This window comes from Corvus hawaiiensis, chromosome 2 (genome assembly GCF_020740725.1).
Source record: "Corvus hawaiiensis isolate bCorHaw1 chromosome 2, bCorHaw1.pri.cur, whole genome shotgun sequence".
Classification (NCBI taxonomy): Eukaryota; Metazoa; Chordata; class Aves; order Passeriformes; family Corvidae; genus Corvus; species Corvus hawaiiensis.
In genome coordinates this window covers 77,054,228-77,071,933 of record NC_063214.1, presented here as the reverse complement: position 1 = coordinate 77,071,933, position 17,706 = coordinate 77,054,228, and the positions used below count along the sequence as shown (strand labels likewise).

The 17,706-nt window shown below is 35.2% G+C and overlaps 1 long non-coding RNA gene across 1 annotated transcript; it reads left to right on the top strand.

Moving 5' to 3' along the window:
- The first annotated feature begins 10,287 nt into the window (after positions 1 to 10,287).
- On the top strand, positions 10,288 to 14,186 carry LOC125318482. Its single transcript, XR_007200376.1, has 3 exons — positions 10,288 to 10,351; positions 11,060 to 11,138; positions 14,108 to 14,186. It is a non-coding gene; the product is annotated as an uncharacterized LOC125318482 (long non-coding RNA).
- The last annotated feature ends 3,520 nt before the right edge of the window (positions 14,187 to 17,706 follow it).

Genomic DNA, 17,706 nt, shown 5'->3' with positions numbered 1-17,706 from the left:
CTTCATTTTTATTGCAGTGAGGTTTCGGGGTGCAGTTTATGGGGTTTTTTTGGGGGGAGCATGGAGGTGGCTTGTTGATTCTGTTCACCCCCAGGTGGTTTTAATGTTTATATTTAAGTCCATTAGTTCAGCCTTTTGAGATAGAAAATCAGACATAACCATGTCTTGGCTTTCAGGATAAATTTACTCAGTCACAAGTACATGCAAAAAAGTGTTTATAAAGATATAGTAAGTATTACCTACAAGTCACTGAGTATCCAAGGAAAAAGGGTTGTCAAAAAATATGAGTTTCACTACAACTTCACTCAAACCATCCCTCAATTTTAAAAGAAGGAAAAAAATGATCAGACATATTTTAGAATATGCAAAAGCCTTATCATGACAGAATATACAGAAATTTAATCTAGTCTCAAAGACAGATAATCTTCATCTGGAGAACACCACATCATTTCCAGGAGTTATGGCCACCATATGACAAAGTAATTCTGATGTATAATATGAAACTAATGAAAAAGTAATAGTACAAAGAATAGAAATCATCTGAACCAGAAAATATTAATCTTAACAGTGAGGCAGCTTCACCATATGATTAGAATAAGTATTATGGTAAAAGTATGGAACTGAAAAGGAGTGTGTGTGGGTGTGGTCCTATGAAATCAATTGTATACTAGAAAATACAGCCTCTGAGCACTACAGAAATTCAAACTTGTTGTTACAGATGCTTCTTTAGTGAGAATTTGCATGATGATCACATATACAAAGATCAGGATTAGGTTATGCCTTCTTCATAGGTACCAAAAACAATTCCATAAATGTTAGATGCAAGTCTTTAAAATTGGCTTCTCCTTAAATCACTAGGAGGATTTTTTTTTTTCAGAAGAATGTTTTCAGATACATAAGAATTTAGAAATGGAACTGCATTGAATAGGAAGAGACTTTGAAAGATTTTTAAATCTCTGTGATACAGGCAAGAGAGTGTGGTGCAGATGAAAAACAGCTTCTCAGCTCATAAAAAGCCTTATAAATTTCACAAGATTCAACAAAATATTTTTGCCCTCTTGCATATGCACAGTAAAAACCCTGCATGACATCACATCTCTTAACAAAAATAAGCTCTATTGTACCATACTGTTTTGTTGCATTCTGAAGAGTTAAAAAAAAAATATCGCTTTAAGGTTTAGACAGAGCACATAAAGAGGATGCTAAATTTTATTTTTTATTTGGCAAAATATAGCCTGCTCCACAATATATAATTTCTCATAAACACATGAAGGTATCATTTGCTACTAAATAATCCCTTCTAAATTTTATCACTTCTAAAATCAATATGATTTATTAAGTAATCACACCATAGTCAACAGTAACTTGGAATCTCAGTAATATGGGTTTTATTTATTTTGTTTTTTTTTTTTTTTTTGTGAAGACTGTTTGCTTTCTGGTTTAACTTCTTCATGGATGTTTTGGACATTTTGGTATGACCAACAACAGTTTCAACGCAAAGATTAAACTGTAATTCTACATGGAATATTACTCATTTTATGTTCTATAAGCAGTGTTTTTTTCTATAAGTCATTACAAAGAAGGAGTAAATGGAGAAGAAAAATAAATATATAATTATATACCTGACAACTTTTAGTTCCCTGTAAGATCAATGGATAATAAATAGTCTTTGCTCACATACTTTCAAACAACCCCAAAACAGTCTGAGCTGAAAGGTAGAGTAATTGTCTCTAAAATACAAAAATATTTTCACTGCTGCCTTTAACTTGACTGAGACTTTCAAGGATACTATAAAGTTAGAGAACATGATTTTAAACAGCCTATTTCTGTGCTTCACTTTGTCCATATGTAATAGATATACAAGCAACTTAGGCAGCCATTCCTGAGATAGGTCACCCAGATGTAATCCAAGAATTGAAAGGAACAAAGTCATGAGTGGTCTAAAATGCTGGGATTATGAGCTCCTGTGCCTTGCGTTTCAGATATAAACCAGCAATTCTTAGTGTGATTCTGTTGTGACAGAGTGTGAATATTGTGACATCATCCTAATCTGGGCCTAAAGACATCCTGTGAAATTTACATTTTTATATATATAAATATAAAAGCAATTTCAGGTCAAAGACCATTCTAGCCTAAATCTGAATTGCACAGTCAAATTTTTCATTAGTTTAGTAATTCAAAATTATTAAAAAATACAAATATTTGCTATATTTATTTTGTTTGAGGTTTTTCATTATACCTGAAGTCAGTAGGGATGCCACAACTAAGAAAGTTGAGGATGAAATGTTGAGAATGACATGTGGGGATGACAAGAGAACAAATAATTTTCTCCAAGAAAGAGGTCTGGCTGTTAAACAAGATATGCTGGTACTATTTTGTGCTTTTTCACTTAATGATAAAAATATATTATATGTTTCAGAACCAGATCCTGTGCCCCTTCATCCAGAAAGTAAAAATAATAAATCTTTCTGCAGTGAGAACAATTGCACTTCTAAAATTATCACAGAGATTCAAAAGCAAGGATTGAGGAAAATAAGTTGACCTTATATTTAGATTTAGTTGCATTCAACAACTATAATGGTAAACTAAACAGTACAGAGGAAGGTTTCCGATCCTGAATTCTTTTACTGTTTTAGATGTATCTACAGATGTGGGGAACAAAAGACACCTTTGTAATATCTACTTGACAACACAACAGAAAACCCTGTAGGTTTCTGTGAGTCTAATAATTGTCTCCTCAGACAGCCAGTAAGAGTAGATGATCCCGTACATTCATTTTGCTTCCTTTTAAAGGATCATGAGACTAGATTCTAAGGGAGAAATTATGCAAAAATTTCACTAAGTATTCAGTCATCTATAAATCAATGACATTTTGTAAACCTTTTAGAAAGAGATAGATACAGGAGAAAGAGAATGTGGGGGAAAATGGCAGTCTTAAAGTAGTTTGACACAAATGATAGAAGATGTTCAAATTCTGTTGGCCTCTTCTCCCAGGCAACTATCAACAGGACAAGAGGAAAGGATCTCAAGATGCATCAGGGGAGGTTGGACACTATGAAGAGTTTCTTCACTGAAAATGTGGTTAAGCATTGGAATGGGCTGCCCAAGGAAGTGGTGGAGTCACTATCCCTGGAAGTGTTCAAGAAATGGCTGGAGGTGGCACTTAGTGCTATGGTATCAAGGAGGCATGGTGATGTTTGGTCAAGGGTTGGACACTGATCTTGGAGGGTTTTTCCAATCTTAATGATTCTATGAGTCTATGATTTATAGGGATCTCCTCCTTTTAGGGAGAAGCAACTGTGAGTCATGTAGAATACCCAAGGCTGTATTAAATGTTTACAGATGCTTATATTTAGAGAGCTGAATTCAGCCTCAAGGACCTATATATGTCCTTATTATACTGTGCTTCCTACTCTTGAATGCATATAGACATACAAAGAAAGAAAAAGACTATGATCTGACCTCTCTGTTTACCAGCCAGATGTACACTTTTGGACTCTGGAAAACAATTTTCCCCTCCAGCAGAAACCTGCAGGACACTGACTCAGACCAGTGAAGTCCTACAACACTTCTTCCTTTGGGCTGTGTCTAAATGGCATGATAAATCTTCACTAAGCTTCTGTTTGTAAAGCAAATTGTGTTTGTCAGCTACATTGCTACCAATTTCTCACGTATTAGAGGCCAGATTGATAAAGGAGAATGGTATTACACTTCCAACTCTCAACTTTCTTCCACATTGCAATCTATTCTAGAAAAGAAATTTCTTCAATGTTTAAATAGATAATACATTTAAAATGTGACACCTTTGTACAGCATGAATTTGAAGATATATTTTCATATGTTTTGAATAATAAAATACAATAAAAATTAAACAATTGTTTTAATTATTGCAGAAAATATGGCATTGTAATATGACAAATTTCAGAAATATTAAGGTTTCTTCTTTGTCCTCTGAAATACAGTAGAAAACTGATTTTTATTTAGAAGATTTAGAAGATTTCTTTCGTATTTTCTTACCCTCTCGCTCTCCTCCTTTAAAGTGAGCAGTGCTGCTGACAGCTGAGCTTGATGATAAGGTAGTTCTGTTTGTCAGCCAATAGAGGGTATACTCAAACCTGGCCCTCCTGCAAGATAACAGGATGAAATGTTCCTGCTGAGACACTTGGACAATCGAGGCTTTCTTTCCTGTGCTTTGTTACTGTAAACTATTACGGGTGACCTACTTTCTTTATCCTCTCCAATAATGTAGAAGAATATCAGATCCAGCTAAGCTGCCAATGTGGTCTGTAATTTCCAGTTTGGAAGGTAGCTGTATCCCAAAGGAAAGGTAGTGTATAGGATTACCATCTCAAGCTGCATTATGCTAGAAGGCCAAGGTTAAATGAAACTTTTTAAAAGACTTGAAACCTGACAGCTCATTTCCAGTATAAGGCGGGGTTTTTTTTTAAAGTTTTACATGAATTCTTCATCTTAAAAATGAAGTTTAAGTGCCATAGTTTAAACTTCATGAAATAGACCTTTATAAGCTTAGCTAACAATACCTGCTATGTGAAAAAATATTTCAGTAAAATTAATCACTGGAATATTTTGAGGTAAAGAAGTTGAACAAAGTACATCAAGCATTAGGTTATTTGAATAAAAATAAAAATAAAAATCTGACCTTGCCTTCCATTTGATGTCTCAATTAATATGCCACAGAAAATGCTACTTCTTTCACTTGCACTGAAATGGATAGGCAGGAAATTTCTGACTGAAGCATGAGTTGGATGAATTCTGGTTCAGAACTGGCTCCAGAATTCTAGGAGAACACTCACAAGATCCACAGGGAAGGCTGAAAAGTTTCATACTACAGGAAAACTCAATTTTGTGTTAGTTTGAGTTCAAATGACTGTAGTGAATCAATTAGCTTGTCTGGACACCAAAGAAAAGACTAGAAGAAATTATTATGCTTGGGGCTATGCTGTAGGGAGACAGAGTTACTAATGTTCCTCACAGCGGACAATTCATATGTTCACCTAAATTCCTCTGAAATGTAAGGACATTGGACTGCAAGATGCAGTCCTCTGTTCCAGAACACTTTCTCTGGTTGCTTCTGTTCAGTCCAGACTTTCACTTTGGGTCTTTCTAAGTAAGAATTATACAATAAAAAAGGCAATTATTCTAAACAGTTGCAAAAGTTTCTAATTAGTATCTAATCTCTGTTTTCTAATCCTTATCACTATTCATACTCTGTTTTGGTTATATGTTTCAACTCAATAAATTTGTTATACTTTCCCTGGTATTTTCCTTTTGTTCACACTTGAAAATCAAGTTAGAAATATGCTGCACATCATTCAGCAAACAATGTAGAAATCCTTTTAAACTTAGATGCTTAGTAAGAAAAAATATGAATATCTCTACTATTGTTATACCAGGGAGTAGGTTTGTAAAGTTATTTATTGCATGTTTAATAATAAAGCAGAAAGAAATATATCTGTTCTTTGTTCTTAGGGTTAAGAGTTATTTTAATTATGTAAAAGGTCAGAAGACAAACATTTCATTGCAGTCCACTTGTCCATTTTTCAAGAGCTGAACATCAGTTCATTTCTATGCTTCTTCTCTGTATTTAAATACTCACTCTAACTAACACTAGCCTAGAACTTCTAGTTCTTTATGACAGTATTCAGTATTTAACTACCTGAAAGAATACAAAGAATAGAATAATGTGCAGATAATACTTTTTGTGACTTCTTTTTCCCCCTCTTCCTTACATATTCCCAAACAGCCAAAACTCCACTAAAAAAAAAGTGTTTGTACAACATTAAACCTTGCTTTAAGTATATGAAGAAAAAGTAGAGATTAACCAAAGAAACCAAAAAGTCTTGTTAAGTAACTTAATGTGGTTTTGCATAAAAGCCAGTTATTCTTCAGTTGTATTATCACAAAGAAAAAGAAATATGTCTTCATTTCTGCTCTCATGTATATATTATTATTTCTTCAAGATCTATCAGTCACCTAGGATTGGTTACAGAAACACATGAAAGTTCCTGGGCTATTGCAGATAGAAGAAAGTCTCCGCAGATCATTCAGTATGAATGAGCACATTCAAATTTAATATAATGCGTGGCTGAGAATTATCTTCACAGAGATAATCCAGCACGTCACGCATATTAGTGCCAGAGAGGTCACTGGTTCGTATTTTGTTCAAAAGATAATTCTGGAAGGAATACCACTTTTATAGAAATCCTCTAACAATGGTACTGAAAAAGTAATTCCTTGAAAGCAATGTTGAATTAGGTCATCAGCACAGCCTGCTGTGCTGTCAGTTTTGCCTTTTCCCAAAAGACTAACATAACCCCATGTGAGGATTTTGTACTTTGCAAAGAAAACTGGAGAGAAGAAAGCACTATTTAGCAAAACTTAGCAGCCATAGAGTTCATTTATTCATAAACGCTTTAAAAAGTATATGATGCTTAAGAGACTTTAATGAAGCAGAGCTGTAGTTCTCACAGTACAGAATTTCATGGGTACTGAAGTTCATACGGAACATAACTGCATTATAAACATGATAGAGTGGACATCAAAGTTTCTAGAATGTTTCTTTTTCAGATTTTAACAAAAAAACACTATGCCTTATGTGCATAGCTCTTGTAAAAACATATTCCTTGGTAGCTGCACTCATGCTCATGCTGTTTACCTGTTAGACAAGAGATAAAAGCCCCAGTAATCTAAAGACCAGTCAAATAAATCTCCTTAGAAGCAATTGATACAAAACTCTTTCTTACATACAGAATCATCTTCTGAAAGCACCTTTTAATATTAATTCATTTATGTTCTATTCTAAAAGTGCTGACAGGGGAAAAGTAGAGAAAGAACTTTCACTTTGTCAAGAAATTGATTTCATTTACAGCTTGCTTACATTGGAGCCTTGTATAACAAGACTGATGATGATATTGGAGTGCACTCACAACAAATAGTTCTACAGAAAATGCAAGTTCTGTGCACCCCTTTTGGCATTTAAAAGCCCTCAGAAGCTGGAAGTATACTTTGGTCATTCATCCGTTAAAAATAATTAACTAAATCTTCAAATGGTGTTGATCAATGTACGTCAAAGTGTAACTCTAAATTATATCAGCCAGGGACCCGACTTGTTCCAGAAATGAGCATGAATTACTACATAAGCAATTTGCTGATGGAAACGGCTGAGGTGATGAATTTTAATCAATCCTAAGTCTTATATATTGGGGTGAATTTTTGAAGGAATATATGAATGTCTGTGAAAACAGACCACTCCAGATGAAAACAGACCTTTGCATAAAAAAATACAAAATTATGAAAGTGAAGATATAGCAATTTACAAGTTTGTTTAGAGGAGAAGAGGTAGAAGAATAATACATCAATAAATATAAGGAGTAGGTTAAATCACAGTAAGCTGATGACATTTCAAACAGGAAAGCTGAACATGCTTTGCTGAACAAGTGTTCCCTATGTTTACGATATGACATTCAGCTTCCAGTATGTTATACTTTTCAACCAGGAGCAAATCTGTTCAGATTTACGATTTCTGATTTTCTGAAAAAAAAATAAAAAGACAAAATATATTAGTGATCAGATTAGTGATCTATACTTATGTTTACTGATACAGTACAGTTCTCTTTTTATTAATGCAGGTCCTTTCAGACTAAATCTGAACATTTGATAGATCATTTGCGTTTACCACAAACATTGAAAGTATAGATTTAATTGGCATACACTGGATATGATGAGTAATGACTTCATAACTAATCAGTCTAGGAAGGACTCTTAGAGGAATCATCCTTCTTAAAGGTCTTCAGTGTAGGCATTTACGGCTGAAGTAGGCATTCTAGTCTCCCTATATAAAGAGTGAAGGAGAACATTTTTTAATTAATGAATTAACTTGATAAAATAATTATGTCCACATAAGGATAACATGAACTGCATCCTAAAAATTATTTCTCTTTACTGTCATTTGAAGGAGATTGACGTGAACTGTTTAGTGCAAATATTTGCATCTAATTAGATAAATATCACTGTGTTAGCTCAATGAAATTTCCTTACTAAATCTGAACTTTCAGATTTTTAGTTTCCTGATTTCTCAGGACTATAAATCTTATGCATTTTAAGTTGCATAGGAAAATAAAAATAAAATTTCCAAATTAAACCAAAATCAGCAAGATATAGGATTTCTTCTCTGCTACATAGATGTGAGAAAAATAAAAAATGTTTTAATATTTTTGAGTAGTTTATCTCAAATTCTATTTCCACAACATTACCTTGAACACAAAATATTAGGTTTTTCAATATTATTAGTTATTATTGGGTACCAAAGATGACAAAATATAGGAAGGTCTAGTCAGAATAGAATACGGTATGACTGTATGCAAAAGACTATTTCACCTTCTCTTTCTTCACACGAATTATGTTCTATTAAGTCAATTATGAAGACAAGTAAATGTTTTTTTTAAATAATAAATAAATAAATAAATAAAATTACTATAAATCTTGGTCCTGGTCATCTTACAATATCTTATAATACCAAAGCAGAAGAATGTATCTTTTCTCCAGGTTGTTAAAATTTTTAGCTCATCTTGAGATCCTATTTTTATTCATTATTTATTTATTCTATTTCTCAAAGTATACTTCTATTGGAACATTGCTTAAAATTTTGAAAATTTTCTATGGATTGACTATTTTCCAGGTGCACTTTATTAAATTGTACATTCTAGTAGAATCAATACTTCTAGGACCCTGTGAAATGAAGTTTGAGATATATGGGCTGAAAACAATCACTGTGAATATCTCAGGTACTGTAGAAGCCTCATAAAACCTTTGACTTGAAATGTTTCTGGGTTTTTTTCTAAGAGCTCCTCATTCTGGTCTGCTTTTCACATTCTTCCTCAGAATAAATTAAAAAAAAAAACCTATACAATATCTTCTTGCAACTGTCTTTAGAAAATAAACAATGGGAACGATGCTCTAAGGGAAAGGTTTGCATTGCAGTTCTGGACCTTCATTAAAATAATTCATGGTTTTACTTCAGTATAGTCTCCAGAATTTACCTGCAATATAGAGCTGGCATGCAATTATACTGGTGTACAATTATTTCGGGGTCTCAGCCATGGGATATGCAGCAAAATCATATATATGAGTGGACATTAGTACTTCTCCCTCAATAAGAACTAGAAGATGTCAAATTAAATTACCAGAAGGGAAGGAAGGAAGGGTTGGCCCTGGCTGAACACCCTGTGCCCACTAAAGTTATTCTATCATTCACAAATGGACAGTGGAGAGCAAATATAATGAAGGAACAAGATAAGGACTGGGAGAGAACACTTCCAATTACAATCATGGGTGAAACAGAATTGACTTGGGGAAATAAATTGATTACCAATCAAATAAGAATAGGATAATAAGAAATAAACAAAATCCTAAAAACACCCCACCTTTCCCTTCTTCCTGGGCTCACTTTTACTCCTGACTTTCTGCACCTCCTTCCCCTCCAGTGGAACAGGGAAGGGGGGCTGCAATTAGATCATCAGAGGTTGTCACTGTTACTACTTCCTCCTCAGGACAGGACTCTTCACACTCTTCCAGGGCTACAGAGTATTTCCTAGTCACAGGTGAAATCACATAAACTGGCTTGTAGATAATCTACTACCCTCAAGAGTACATCAGCCAAGTCCATGCTATACAAAAATTTGCACTTGGATCTGCATTAGACCCCAGTAAGTATAGCTGGAAGGTGATAAATGATCAAGAAAGCAATCTCCCAAACAGTCCAAGCCCTGTAATTTGATGGCAAAAAGTCAATTAGTTACACTTTGGTGAAAAGGAATTTTTACCAAAATTGGAACCAATTTTGAAAACTGTTTTGTTCCTCATGGGGAATAGAGAGTAGAAAGAGAAGAGAGCGGACAAAGCAAAAGCCATATTATGTGTATTTTCTCATGGCCCTAGATACCGGATTTCACCACTTCAAGGTTGCTTTGGGATTTCCTTAGCACCTGGGATTATTTTTTATGTCCAAGAGAATAATTGCATAAGAATGCCTAGTATGTATTTACTTCTTTGTGCTCTACTTAATCTTTAAATTAGTCTGGCAATTCAGATGTTTTAAGAGGATATTTCAGTACTTAAGGTGAAATTTGATTAGCTCAGTAAATATTGCTGATGTGTGAGATTTTTTAAATTTTACTTCCTCCTGTGCTTTCCCACTCCCACTCCCTCCCCAGTATGTGTATTTATCTGCACTGTCTGGATTTGTTCATGATTCAGAACAGAAACAGGGACATATGATAGGGAAAGAAAGTCCTGTCAGACTTCCAAGTGTGCTGAAACTACTTTTGAAAATGTAAGTTTTATGAGAGATATTTTTTGGTTTTTTTTTTTTTTTTTTTGTTTGGTTTGGTTTTGTTTTTTGGGGTGTTTTTTGTTGTTTTGGTTTTTTGTTGTTGTTGTTTTTTTTTTTTTTTTTTTAATTTACAGCTCAAATCATAAATTAAGAAATTATTATATTTAGATGCATTTCAAAAAATGTCAATTTTTCTTTGCATATCTGAACCAAACGTAAAAAAAAAAAATCCTTTGCAGATTTTAATATAAATTGTTTTGCATTATTTTCAGTTTTCTGGAGATGCTGTAAAGCTCTCAAGCAAAGTCCTCCTGAGAAATGTTATGTTTTAAAATATCCTTTATATGATGTACTATGCAAATCAGACTATAAAAAAGCCACTTTTTTTCTTTACTCTGTGATGTGGAATCATAAAACTACAGTAAAATCTACAAAACAAAGAAAAATAAAAGGTTAAAGAGAGGAATTCAGCATTTTCCTATACTTTTGTTTAAGTCTGTGTATTTAATATAGAATTTTTTATGTAATAGTACATAAAGTTGGTATGACTTAAAGGTTAAGTGATTTGCAGATGAGGACCTCAATCTAATTTTAATACAATATATCAAGACCTGTATTCTCTTATATGTATATACATGCTATTTTAATTGAGACTAACAAGGAATTTTCTCCCTTTGTACGCTCCCATTTTCCATTCCCCTCCCACAGTGAGTCCTGCAGAGCTGCAGTTTTCACTGGATTGTCAATCCTATGAACTAGATTAAACTAACAAGCATGACAATCACCTGTAAGTATCCTATACAAGGTAAAAAGGTATTATACAAAGTTGTATGGTTCTTCCCAAGTGAGGCCTTAAGAGACCTGGAACAATCTAATGAGGCCATCCTTCCATTGCCACACCTGACACAGGGACAGAACTCCAACTCATATTACAGGATTGTTAATACTGTCCCTGCTCAGCTCCATGGGGTCCCGCGTGCCCCCACAGCCGCACGGGTGGGTTCAGCAATGCCGTCGGTAGCAAAGAGTCCAGAAGGGCATTTGCGTGCGTTCCGCCAGGAGCATTTATTGCTGCTACGCTGGCGAAGGGTGCAGAGGCAAACACCAACATGATCCCGCAGCTCACAGTTTTATGCGGGGGTGGGGAAAGGGCAGGACTAGGGAACGGGGACCAGTGGGGAGCTCTGGGGGAGTGATGAGGGGTAGAGGCTGACAGCCAACCGGGGAATCCAAACTGAATTAACAGAACATGGCATCCTGGGAGAAGCCTTTCTGGTCACCCTAACCTAAAGTGGTTCTTGTGGTACTGGGAACTTGTCTTACTGGGAATTCTCTGTCCCTGGTAATGTATGTTCACCGGCCACCACAGATCGTAATGCTCAGTTTCCTACCCACCCCTGTCAAGGCTGTCGCCACTCTTCTTTCTCACATACATCAATCTAACGGTGCCTTTCCTTTGCACAAACAGTGATAAATCAACTAAACCTGACCTGCAAGTACTCTGTTATCCTATAAAGGAGAACTCGTTTTTTGCAGGTTGTTTTGTGACATCCATAGAATTTATATTAATTTGCTGATTATTTGGGGGTTTAGGGAGAGGGAAGAGGGTAGAGTTATACAGAGATTTTTTAACAGAGGAGTTGTTGCCAATTTTTTTTTCTTTTTGTTCTAGGAAAGTTACTAGGCAGTTCTGACCACCTACAAGAATAACAATGTGGTTTATAACCTGAGGCTGATATATAAGAGATATTGTCTTGATTATACAAGAAGTTCAAGCAGCCAAATATTTCAAAACTTCAGCTTGATTTTAGTACCTCAGCATGCACTTTGTTTGTTTTTTGCTGGTTTTGCTAATAAACCAAACCTGCATGAGGGAGTGCTCAATTCTTTTTTCATTTAGAGTAGAATGATTACACCACAAAAGAAAATCAGCATAGTAAAGCATTCAGTGCTTGCTTCTCTTTGTCATCTATCTTTATTTACAAATGCGTTGAGGAGCCAGTGAACTGCTGTTGCTGGTAACTGGTGAATCTGAACCAATGAGGCAAGAGCACCCTGGTAGCACATTTGAGATCAACTGGTTTGTTACGGATTTTTGTAATAAAATCATGTGATATTTTCTTCTGGTTTAGAAAGAAGGCCTTTGACTTTAAATTTTGTTTTAAAATTCATGATACATGGATTATTCTTTCTTCACTGCTCTGTGATATTATTATTACAAGAATCTGAAAGGTATTTCCAAATTTCATTATGATCTAAAATCTAAGTTTCAACTTTATCATGGTTTGTGAGCATTGTGAACTACTGTCTTTAATCTTGCACCCATTAAAGATATAAAAATAAAATATATTTAAATTATTCATAGCAATACTTTAGACATTATTCTCTGCCATTAAGAAAGAAGAAAGTGAAAATAATGTGTTAATTTTCCTTCTGTTCTGGTCATCAATTTTCCATAGGATAGAAAATGTCGGAATGCTACTGTGACACTAAAAATAAATGTGTCCTTTTTATAAACAGAGAATTGGAGCTGTGATTCCTGAGATCATATCTCTCGACATCAGCTCATGTGGTGAATAAAGGGATCATAAGAAAAGAGGAGAAAATGCAATCCACTTAAACTCTCTTATAGAGCCATAGAAATCCTTTTTTGTACAAAAGTTTAACTATTTTTCTCAGTTATCCCAGTCAAACAAAATATATTACCTGTCCCTATGGGTCTTGCCTCATTTAATTCCAAGTCAGGCAGGACAAAGGTTTTTGCCACTTTGTTCAGGTATGATAATGATGGAAATAATGACTGATTATACCTCCTGACATCTGATGCCATGAATCGTCAATAAACTGCACAGGTTTGCAAGCTTTTCTATCTATCATACTGAAAACACTCCCAGAAGAGTAATTCTGACTATGTGTGGCTTTTTTTATCTATTTATATCAACATCTAATCTTTGTCATTATCTGTCTTTCTGACATCATGCCACACATGCACAAGTCAGCTTCATTTCATAACCAGCAATTTTTTGGAAGGAAATAAAAATACCAAAACAAAACAAAACAAAAAAACCCAACAAACCCCACCTCCCCCCCAAAAAAAAACAAACAAACAAACAAAAAAAAAATCTAGTCCTCCTACCATTACCACACAATAATATCAGAACATATGAAATATTTATCCTACTGGGCCAGACAGTCTGGGTCAATCTATCTAGCTAAATGTGCTGTCTCAGACAGTAACAAGAGAGGATGCTGTTAAGGAAAAGGACATGCCAAGACAATGGCTTGCCCCATCCCCTTTGTGTTTCTCCACTATCCAGAATACTTGTAATAGGGGCATTACACAGTATATCCCTGCAGAGTCCTTGAGGTAAGTTAACCTTGGCTGGCCTCCAGATATCCATCTGCTGCTCTCACTCTCACTGCTCAGCAACAAAGGCAGAGAAAAATAATGAGAAAGAGATCATGGGTCAAGATAAAGACAGGGAGATCACTCACAAATTATAGACACAGGAAAAAATGAATTTACTTGGGGAAGATTAATTTATTGCCAATTAAAAAGACACTAATATAGCGGGAAATAAGAACAAAACTAAAACCCCCTTCTTCCCCACCCTCTTTTCTTCCAAAGATCAGCGTCACTTCTGACTCTTCCACCTTCTCACTACCCTTGAGTCATGCAGTGGGATGGGGATGGGGTTGTGGTTAATTCATAATACTTTGCTGTTCCTTTCTCTTCATGCTATTCCTCTGCTACAGGATGGAGTATTTCCCATGGGAAGTACTTCCTTAAAGAACCTCTCCCACACATTATGGATTCTGCCAGAAAGTATGTTCCTGCGCTGGGTCTCTGTGGACTGCAGCTTCCTTCAGGGCACAGCCACCACAACATGCTGACCTTCATGGTTTGCAGGGTGGGTATCTGCTTTGATGTGGTTCTTTCCACAGGCTGCAGTGGGACAACCTACCTCACCACTGTCTTCTCCACGGGCTGCAGGCATCTGGGAGCACCTTTTCCCCCTTCTTCTTCACTGACGTTGGTGTCTGCAGGGTTTTTCCTCTCACATTTTTCTCACTCATCTCTTATACAGCTCCAGCCCGGTATTTTTTTCCCTTTCTCAAATATGTTGTTATAGAGAAATCACCAAAATTGATGATTGGCTCAACTTTGGCCAGTGACAAATCTGTCTTGGAGCCACCTGGAGCTGTGTTTCTTATACACAGGGGCAGCTCCTGATCTCTTTCCACAACCACCACCTTTGCAGCTCTACTGCTACAAAAATCTTGCCATAAGCCCAATAAAATCTGCTTGAAATGGTTTTGGAGTTGTCCTCCTGGAAGTCATTTAATTGGATTTTTGGATGTGTCTTTTTCATAGACATTTTCTACATCCACACTTTTTTCTTCAGTGTGTTTCTGATGCTTCCTAACTTCTGTTTTAAAAAATGACCCCCTTTATATACCTGAAACAGATGTCCTTCTAGTTTCAGAAGTTGTCCCTTAGCGACTGACTGTTCATGTTCAAATTATTTACTCCTTTCACGAGTTTCTAAATCTTAGCCATATTTCTTTTCATCCTGCTCTATTCCAAAAACTCCAGCTTTGTTAAGCCCAGCTCTTAAGTAAGTTACAATATCCTGATCATCAGTGTATAGCTGTCCTTTTCTGTACCTCTTCTACACCCACCTCAAAGTTCTTGAGATGAAGAGAGCAGAAATAAACACAGTTCCCAGGATGCTGGTATTTTATTTGGTAGGAAATAATGTTCTCTGTCTTCATCTTAATGTCTTTCCTGTTCATTCTGCATACCTCATTGGCTTTTCTGGCTGCCACTGCACAGGGAAATGGTTATTTCAGGAAAAAAACTGTTTATAACTACAGTATATGCTTCCATAGCTTGCCTTGCCATGTCATAGGTCGCAGTATTTATAAAGCAGAATATGGTTGGAGATATACTCATCTTTTGTATGACAACTTCACGCACTGTTGGATAAACAAGCAAAAGATCATTCTGGAAACTGTAGTTCTGTTGTCTTCTAACTGATGCATTAAGCAGAAAGATGGACTTCAGAAGAACTATAAATCAAAGTAAAATCATTGCTAAAATATCAAAATGTCAAACAAATGTTTTTAATAGGTATTCTGAGTCCCTGTGTTTATGAAAAATGCAGTATGAAATAGTAACAAAGACCTATGTTTGAAAGCACATGGTATTTGTTCTGGGCCTTTTGCTTACATGGAGGTTTCAAACCATTAAAAAGTTGCTATAATAGTACATTTTACTTTAGTATAGAAAAGGGGGAAAATAGATCAAAGGCAACACAGAGAATATTATTTTTTAAAAGGTATAGAAAGAGGTTTTAGGCTTTTGGGTCCAAATGTGGTCATCTACAATAATAAGCTGATCTATCTGACAATACAAATTAACAACTGCTTCAGAGCTTAAAACCATGTACATTTGGAAACAGCAATAGAGACAGTTTGTAAACAGGAAAGGAAGTGCTATTAATATAATTCATACTTTTCTTTGTCAAAAACCCTATAAATCAAAAGCAAGACTATTTATACAAATTCTTGACAGTTTTTTTCCAAATAATGATAACAGTAGTAATTCATTGGCCATTGATATTTCTTATGTTCTAAAGCATATACATGAAATGTAATGAATTCATTTTTTCCTGACCTTATATTTTTGCAGATCATGCTTAAATCTGTTGGTCCTGTTCAGTAATTGTAAACCTCAAGCAAGGCAGGAGACTATCTCTAGGAGAAAGTTAATTTTTTTCTGGTTCAGTTATGCTTGTTTATGGGGACATAAATTAAATCCATCCATATGTTCAATTATATTTTTACATCTATAAAATAATACCATTAGTTAATGCCTGTCTGAGTTAATACAATGAAAATAAATTGGAGCAAACAAAATTGTGTAACACATATTTCCAGAATTATTCTAAAGAACTAAAGATTTTCTAAAGACTTTAGTTTATTTGACTTCAGTAAGAGGCAAAATTTTGAATCACTTAAGTTGTTAGGGAACAACCCTAACAACCCCCTTTGTGGGAAAACAAACAAATATACAAAACAATACACTGTTGGAGTGTTTTAGGAGTCAGCATGTCCTGGTTCCTCAGACTGGAAAACAAAATGAACCTCTTGTAATATCACTGATCGATGCTGCAATGACATTTTTTGACCTATCCAGTTGAATTAGATGTGCTGACAGCCAGAGACATTTCAGCTGCTTTTGATGCAGACTTTTCTTCCTCTCCTTTTCATTTTCTATACATAAGGCATCATTTAAAGCAGCAGCTTCATCTTTGCTTTAAGTGGCTGGAGATTACAATACTGAACTAAAAATCAAGTTTAATTGATTTAAAGTGTAAGACCTATATCCTTGAAAGATAATTGAATTCTTCAATGAAGTTATTGCTAAGCAACTTGGCTTATGGTTCAACACTTTTATTCCAAGCAATTTTGCTAGTTATCACTGACATAGGAATTATGAAATGTCATCTGCATGAAAGTGCTGCTGCTTAGCTCCTCATCTTTTTTCAGACAAATATTAGCCACACCATCTCAATTTGTTCAGCATTAAACTGACTAGGTCTACACCATTTTTATAGTGGCTTCTGAGAGGCTGTAAGCACAGAATGCTTCCAGTTACCCGGTTTTCCCATCTGAAGGATTCTCTCTAATGAGTTAGTAAGTGAAGGCAGCTAAACAGAATATTACATACTCTGGAGGGCAAACAAACCACTCCCCTTTCTGAGGGTGTGTTTCATGCTCACTGTATGGAATACTGGTGAAGCTGAAACTGATTGTAGCCTCAAAAGCTTTTCACTACATTGTTTAGAGAATGTCACTGAATTAGAAAATCTATGAAAGGAATATATTTGTTGCTACAAAATTGAGAGTACTGAAGTAAGGGGAGCACTTCAAGTAAAATATTCTCCTGCAGCAACTGAGGGTTAAGTGAATCCAGTGCTGAGGGGGCCATCAAGCCTCATCAACAGTTCCATATGATCTATGAAGGATTGGAAGATTTGTCCATCTGTTAAGACTCAGTGTGAGCTGAGATATTTTGCCTATTTGTGATATACAGGCTTATTTTTCTCTTCTCTAAAAATAAAATTACGTACTAGAAAAGCAAAACAACAAAAACTCCCTCCCCTTCCCCTATTTGCACACAATTCCTAAGATTGTTTTCTGAGAAAGTCAAGTCTCCAGGGCCTTAATCGCTTTCCAGTGCTTTCATATTAAATATTCAGCTCTCCTCAATATTTCCATCTGTGCTTCAAAGCAATTTGTGAGACTGATAAATTAGGTAACTGATTTTTTGTTCTGTTTTGCAGTCT